The following is an 8,219-nucleotide window of genomic DNA, read 5'->3' as shown; positions in this document are numbered from 1 at the left end:
CAATTCAAACTGGCAAATGGCTTGTATTTATAACAATTGCAGCATCCCAGGAGTGGGTGATTCCCATTTGTGACCTTCCCAGAGGGCCTCTGACAACCAAAGTCAATAGGGAAAGTCAGAATTGTTTAAGAATTGCAGCAAAAAACCTTACAATTTTGGGTGTGACTCAATGACTGCATCACTTTGTGATGAAAGTATTGGTTCCAATTGCAATTGTTAAGTCAAGGACTACCTTGTATTTGCAAATGCTGAAGCATGTTTCATCTTCTCTCTCTCTCTCTCTCTCTGTGTGTGCCTTCAAGTCAGGTTGGACTTCGGATAACTGCCTGGTCTAACCTCTGCAGTTATGTTGGCAAGATTTCAGAAATGGTTTCCCATTGTCTCCTTTAGAGTGACTGGATCACAGTCAAGCAGCTGGGTTTTGTCCCTAAGATGGGACAAGAATTCAAGGGCTTCTGGTTCTATCCCAGTGCCTTACCCACTACACAAACTGGCTAATTTTACCATCGTAGCAGTGGCATTTCAAATGATGATAGAGGAGGGATGGTTGTTGCAACGTATTAGACATGGACCCTCTTTTTTAAAAGTAAAAACTAGTACGTTAAATTGTGTTGCCCAAAGAAGAAAAGAAATGTACTTTCAACTATATATCCTAGTAAAGAATCTGGCTATCTTAGTCTTAATGGAGTGGTTTAGACATGGGCATAAAAATGGTTTTGATTATTACTTTCACTAAACAATGAAACTAGAATTAGTGAAAAGCTTTCTATAGTGCAATATAGTTTTACATTGATATGAAATAATCTAGTTTTATGGACATAGCAGTTCTCCATTCTAATTATTTCCTTTGGTTCATACCAAAACTATATTAGCATCCAATCATTTAAAGCTTCTGTGGTATGAAGATCTTCCAATAATTTTATTAATTGGAATTATAACGAGTACAGTACTCTTAAATGACATTAGCTATTACAGTTTTAGGGTTATATCAAATATCTTGCTGGCTGAAGGAAGTTTATCCTGTCCCATCCAGACTTTGTGAGATTCTGGGCGGCTCACAATTCAGACACATATAATTAAAATCTTAAAAATATTTTTTTAAAAAACATTAAAACACTAAAAAGCATTAAAACATCTAATTTGAATATACAGTATGCACAGCAAGACAGCTGGAGTCTTAGCAATATAGCCAGGAGGTGGGGCCCTTGGCACATGTAAATAGCCAGGTTTTTAAAGCTTTAAGGAAGGCTAAGAGGGTTGGGGCCATTCTAATTTCTCAAGGTTATTAAACTTTTTAGGGTTTCCTTCACAGTTGGGCTGTGGGGAAAATAATAATTTACAATGTTATAGGTACAAAATAAAATTCATTTAGTGATCAGAGACTATTCATTGATGTTGCCTGAACTGGCACTAGCATTAACATTATAGCCATAGCACCATCTACTGACAACAAAATACCTTGCAACTTACTATGTGTAAAATCATTATTTGCATAGTATTTACAGAAACCAGGTAAATAACAAAATAACTTAGCTCATTATTTCTAGAATTATTATCATTCATGTGAGGGCAACCTTAGGTTTCATTTATTTAAAATGTTCACAAGGTCAAATGAAGCTCAATAATTTTCTGAACAAAATGTAAACATGCAAATTATTGTTAGCTGTGCCTACAGCAGGTGGCAATATATAGCTGATTTTGGCTGATCTCATAAAAGCTAAGCAAGGTGAAAATATGGTTTGTATATGGATGGAAGAAATTCCCAGGGCAATAGGCTAGACAGGACAATTGACAAAAGCATCATGAAAAAAGGTAATAGCAAACTAGAATACAATAAGAGAGTTGGAAGGGACCTAGGAGGTCTTCTAGTCCAACCTCCTGCTCAGGCAGGAAACCCTATTCCATTTCAGACAAATGGTTGTCCAATCTCTTCTTAAAAACTTCCAGTGTTGGAGCATTCACAACTTCTGGATTCTGGAAGCAAGTTATTCCACTGATTAATTATTATAACTGTTGGAAATTTCTTCTTAGTTCTACGTTGCTTCTCTCTTTGATTACAACTTCAGAACTACATGAACATATATGTCCTGGGAACTTATGTCTTTATTGTTAGCTGTCATATGCTCTATAATTCATTGAAATAATCTCTGCATACTAAGTAATAGTATGATAAAGTTCTTAATACAACGGGGTTTTTGAATCAGCATTTGAAGGCATAGCCAGTAACAATATAAGACATTAGTGCAGTTCAAATAATTAGCTAGAGATTTGGCAACATCTTCAGTCCAGCAGAAACAATACTTTTATTCATTCATTCATTATTCATTCGGTCATTCATTCATCACACTTCTAAAACTGTTAATCTCAAAGAAGGACAGGATAATTCCTGTGTGTTTAGAATATTGTTTAATCCCAGGCAATTAAATTAATTGAATAAACTGTAGTTAACCATGAGTTGATGTGTTGGTCTGGACCATATCAGGAAACATCATTCATACAATTTTCTGCAAATGTACAACAGTATTCAGACACTCTATTCCTACAATTACTGTAAGTGTACAATTCTGAATGTATCCAAATACAGCATTTGTCAAAGCATTCCAGAGTGCTTTCCTCACACTCTTTTATGAAAAATGCTGCTGGTTTGATGCAAAATATATTGGGTACAACAACATGATTTTTCCAGAGCCCTGTATGAAGCCTGAATGTTCTGCTTTGCATAAATATTCAATTATTTAAGAGAGTGCTGGTATCACAAACTTTGAGAAATCCTGCTCTAATACAAATATCATTAGACAAACATATACTGAAAATGATGGCCTGAGAAGCAGATTTCCAGGGTTTATTATTACTGATTAAAACAAAAATAGCAACTTGATATAAACTACACTGTTCATATTTATTATAAGAGCATCATGAATAGTTTCATGTTTACTAGAATACATTTTAAGCCCTCATATTTCAGGATTTCATGGATATTGTACCATCCCAATTCTGTTCCAAAGGTGCTTTTTTCAAGAGGCAACGGGGCTTTCTGGTTTTTCTTTGAAGACGTTTCACTTCTCATCCAAGAAGCAACTCTGAGCTTCTTGAAGAATCTTCTTGGATGAGAAGCGAAATGTCTTCAAAGAAAAACCAGAAAGCCCAGCTGCCTCTTGAAAAAAGCACCTTTGCAACCATGATCTGGATGACTGAGAATCTCCATAGACATCCTAATACTGCACTAGGCTATTTTTAGAAGACAAATCACACATTTAATAAAGTATAGAACATGAAAGAAGATGGATAGAAAACATTCTCATAATAGAATCAAAGTCATCCAGTAAAGCACATTCAGACTGGAATAGAAATACTTTTCACGGGGTGTAACTAAATTATGCAACTTCTTCGAGATGTAAAGACAGCAACCAGATAAGAATACTATAAAACTATGAAACTAACAAAAAAATAATAATGAAACTCACAAATCATGACTGACAGTGTACAAAACAGAGGCGGAATGAGGATCAACTATGGAGATAACAAATGTTATGCTAGCATTATTTTGTGCCAAAGCACAGGTGGGTGGGTGGCACTTTAGCACAATAGAGGGAAAAGGCCAATGTTATACTTTTGTTTAATGCATGCCACACATTCTCTCTTTTCAGTCTATGCCAGCTGATCTTTAGGGCTAACTTGCATAATACTCCCCCCCTCCCCAATCATATGGAACATAAGGTTGAAGGAGAGATAAAACTAAAGCCTGGATATATTTAAAAAGAGATTTTATAGCCATGTTCTCAAATATTATTTCATTAGTTTTCTTCACAAAGGCCAGAAATTATTAAAGGTTTGTTTAAAGAGCAAACCAAATCTTACTAACTCATGAACTTTGAACACCTGATTTTGTCAATAAGAGTGTGTGAGTTTTACTGTCAGGAATTTGTTTAAAAACATGATTCCATGAATGTTGTAACAACAAATTCTTTTTTACTCTGTAGCCTGACAAAAATTTTGGCTTATATTCAGAACTACCTTGGAAATGGGATATTTCCATGTTAGCCATGTAGAAAATCAAACCTCCAAAATGCTGAGACTGTGTACCATGTAACTGATATGTGCAATGAAAACAAAATTTGTTCCAGAATTCCCTGAAAAAAGTCATAATTTTCGCAAGCTGTCTCCTTTAACCTGAACTGTAATCAGAGACTTGCTGCAGAAAATGTGAATCTCTGCATGTTTCCTCTTGATAATAAAGGGAGAAAGAAACCAACAAAGGCTTTAGCTTTAAAAAAAACTTTAGGGAAGAATCACATTTTATTTGCAGATGCCACCCCATAAAAGAATTAAATTTACATGATTTCAGTTGAATAAATACAAGCAGCACTTTTAAAGGGAATTGGACACATTTTGCAGTTATAGTTGTTATCAAATTTCAGGAAACTTAATGAAAGTTTTATTTTAGAAGTCATTAAAGTTTTGAGGAAATGGGTTTATTGCCTTCCCCCCCCCCATTTTGTCACAAATTAATCAACCACATTTTGTATTTATTCTGTTATGTAAACAACAGCTTTTGTAATGTGTTGTATAATCCTAAAATATTTTATTAAACAATACAGGTAAGAACCTCATATGAACATAGCCAACAAAATACTGGATTTTTGGATTTGGATTTTTAAGGTTATTTTTCTACGTAATTTGCTTTATTGGTGTTCCTATTCTTTTAGATCTTTTTAAATTATATCATATATTGCATACAGTAATAAAATATTGTTGCATTATATATATAATCTGTAAGCCACCTTGGTTATTTTAAAAAAAACACAGGATATTCAATGATATACCCTATTTGTATCATAAAAGGTGTCATTCATGTTTATTTTGTTGTACTATAAAGCAGGCCTAATTATCGGCCCACAATATTGTTCTTTCTCTTGAATCTATGCTGTTCCTAGGACCTAGGACAGTGATGGTGAACCTTTTTCTTATGACATGCCAAAATTGTAACCTGTGGCACCAGAGTCATAGGTTTGCTATCACGGACCTAGGAGGTGCAAAAGTGATACAAGAGCTGCAGTGGTGCAGTGGTTTGAATGCAGTACTTCAGACTACTTCTGCTGACTGCCTGCTGCCTGCAATTTGGCAGTTCGAATCTCACCAGGCTCAAGGTTGAGTCAGCCTTCCATCTTTCCGAGGTGGGTAAAATGAGGATCCAGATTGTTGGGGGCAATATACTGACTCTGTAAACCACTTAGAGAGGATGGTAAAGCGATATATAAGTCTAAGTGCTATTGCTACATTTACTGTCTTCTAAAGCCTTAAGTGTTACTTTGCTAACTACCTGAGATCAATTGTTCAAGCTTCATTTTTGTACCATTTGTAGAGAAGGCAAGCCCAGTAGGTGTTAGGCAGTGTTAAGAGCACAAGACAGACATCCTTGTCATCCACTGTGTCAGAGGTCTCCAGCTGCATGATTCTATGTGCCACTGAATTAAGGTTTCTTCTGCTGAGTCAGTGGGACTATCCTGTACAATGGCTGTTCCACATAAAACACACAGGTTTCTGTTTTGCAACTCATCTTCATCTACAACTCATCTGCAAACCTTTCCCATTCAAACTTAATTCATTGAGACCTGCAGTAAGGGGGGGGGGGAGTGACAAAGCAACAGATAGAGATGACCAGTGCCAGTTGTGGATACAAATCTGCATGCAGGCAGCCATTGGATCAGACTCTGGATAGTGCTCTCCATCCTTGCAAGAGGAAGGAGGTTCAGAAAAGGTACCCTAAAAATTGCCTGCCCAGTGCTCCATAACACCTGGCTAACTAACCAAAGGTAGCAGATCATATTCTTAACTGTCAAAAATAAGAATCAAACAAAACTAATTTTTGGAGTCTGGAATGTTCCTACACCTTGCTAGATTACAAACAGGGTGTCAAGGCCTGAAAAACCAACAGCAGTTGTAGTAGCAGTTGAACTTCGCTGTTATGGCATTGACATTGCTGCATTCAGTGATGCCCAGGCTGGTGTATGAAGGTTCATTAGAGGAAGCAATGAATGGCTATATGGTTTTGTTGGAAAGAGAAACCACAAAACCTAAGGAGTAGATTTTGAAATCAAAACTGCTCTGTTGAAGAACATCCCTATTCTACCCACTGGAATAAATGAATGGATCAGGAGGTTGCACTTTCATCTCAGCAAGTCTTGGTTTATCACCACTGCCAATGCCTATGCTCCAACTCCTGCAAGTTCAGACAAGACAAAGTTTTCCACAAGGACCGGGACGAGATGATCTGAATAACCCATCAGTGGCAAACTTCTATTCTGAGCAACTTCAACAGTAGGGAGGGGACAGATAGTGACAATTGGAACAGAATCCTTGGGAGATAAGGGGTAGGAGGAAAAACAAAACAGTCTGCTGCAAATGTGCCAAGTATAACCTATGTATCTCTAACACCATGTTCAGACTTGCAAACAAGTACAGTACAAAACTACCTGGATGCATTTCAGATGCAAACACTGACACTTAACTATGTCATAATATATCAGTGTGATCTTAAAGATGTCACCATCATCTAAGGCATGCGAGGTGCTAAGTGCTAAACAGAGCACAGGCTGGTCTGATCATTCTTCAGCCTACACTGAATCCCTTTACATTGTAAGCAACCAAGGGCTGTCAGCAAGTCATTCAACATCAGCAGAATACATGACCAAGGCCAAGCCTAATGCTTCCATGATGTACTTAATAAAAAACTTTTTGGCAATGTGGCAATTTACTCTTTGTAGAAATCTGTTCTGAAAAGTGCAGTTTAAAGACTTCATCACTTGGACTGCAATAACTGTACAGTACTTGGAGTGAAAACCTAAGCACATCAAGACTGGTTTGATGAAAATTGCAACCATTTCAGCAGCCTTCCAGCCAAGAATAAGCTATGAGTATTTGGACAAAGAAATTGACTCCAGGATCAGCTAGACCAGCCAGACACTAAGCTGGCTGTGTGGCTATGTACTATAGTGCTCAATACAACATCTATATCTTCACAAAGTTAAAAGTCCTCAAAGCTGTGGTTATCCCTTCCCTCCTACTGGTATAGAGATATGTGTCCTGGGCTTTATATTGAAGGCACATTAAATAGCTCGCAAGTGCTCTCTGCTCCATCCTTGGCATTCATTGGCAAGGCCCTGTCTCCAACCTGGAGGACTTGGATTGTCTGGAGTCCAACATTGAGACACTGATTATCAGATCCAGATGAGATGGTTGGGACACATCATCAGAATGGATGGCTGATGTATGCCTCACCATTTTCTCTATAGTATCCTGGAGTTTGGAAGAGATCTCAATATTAGCCATTCAAGAGCTACAAAGATATTGTGACAGAAATCCTACGCCACTCTGATATCCAGTCAAGGGAGCTAGAAGTTGCAGCTGCTGACAAAACATGCTGGTGAGCCTTCTATTATGAACCTCTCACTGGCTTTGAAGATAGGGGCTGCTAAAAACTGATAGAGTGGCATCTGTAGAACTGTACACCAGAGGGTTTTCTTTGAACTGAAAAACTATCATATAGCTGTTGATAATACAAAACTAATATAAATAGTTATACATATTATACATTGGAATGTTTTCTGCAAAGTTCTGGATATTGTCGCTATTCTTTAACTGTAGATTACATATTCCCAAGATGAAGGTACTCAACTATTCTTCTGCAGTTTCTGTATAATATGTTCCTCTTTACTAAGGAAGAAGCAGAAACCCTAAACAGACAATACGACTTGAAGCTGGTGCTCTTTCTATAAGGTATAGACATTAGCCAAAGGAATGATAGCAAATATTTTCTGAATTACGGTATCAATTTATTCACATATACATATGTTTAGCCTTTCATTTTTGTTTTAAATTAGATATAAAAGAAGAAAAACAAAAGGTTTGATATAGCATATATACATAAAATAGGTCTGTAATAATTTTTTTTAAAAATTGCACTGTTTTCATCTTTTTGGAATTTCTTACATAAAAATCCTTATGATGCCCCCTGGCCTATTATTTAAGAAGAAAGTGAAAGCTAAACTGGGCTTTTAATTCTTATCTTTATTGGATGCTGGTTTGTGCTTTACTTATTGTTTTTGCATGCAATAGCTTTTATTGTTTTAATGCATTGGGAGCTTTATGGAGAATTATGGTCTAACTCTAAAAGAATGCTGAAATAAATGAGAACTTAATGCAACAAGAAAAAAAAGCCT

The sequence above is a fragment of the Thamnophis elegans genome, chromosome 1 (assembly GCF_009769535.1).
Source record: "Thamnophis elegans isolate rThaEle1 chromosome 1, rThaEle1.pri, whole genome shotgun sequence".
NCBI classification, from domain to species: Eukaryota; Metazoa; Chordata; class Lepidosauria; order Squamata; family Colubridae; genus Thamnophis; species Thamnophis elegans.
This window is presented reverse-complemented; position numbering follows the sequence as displayed.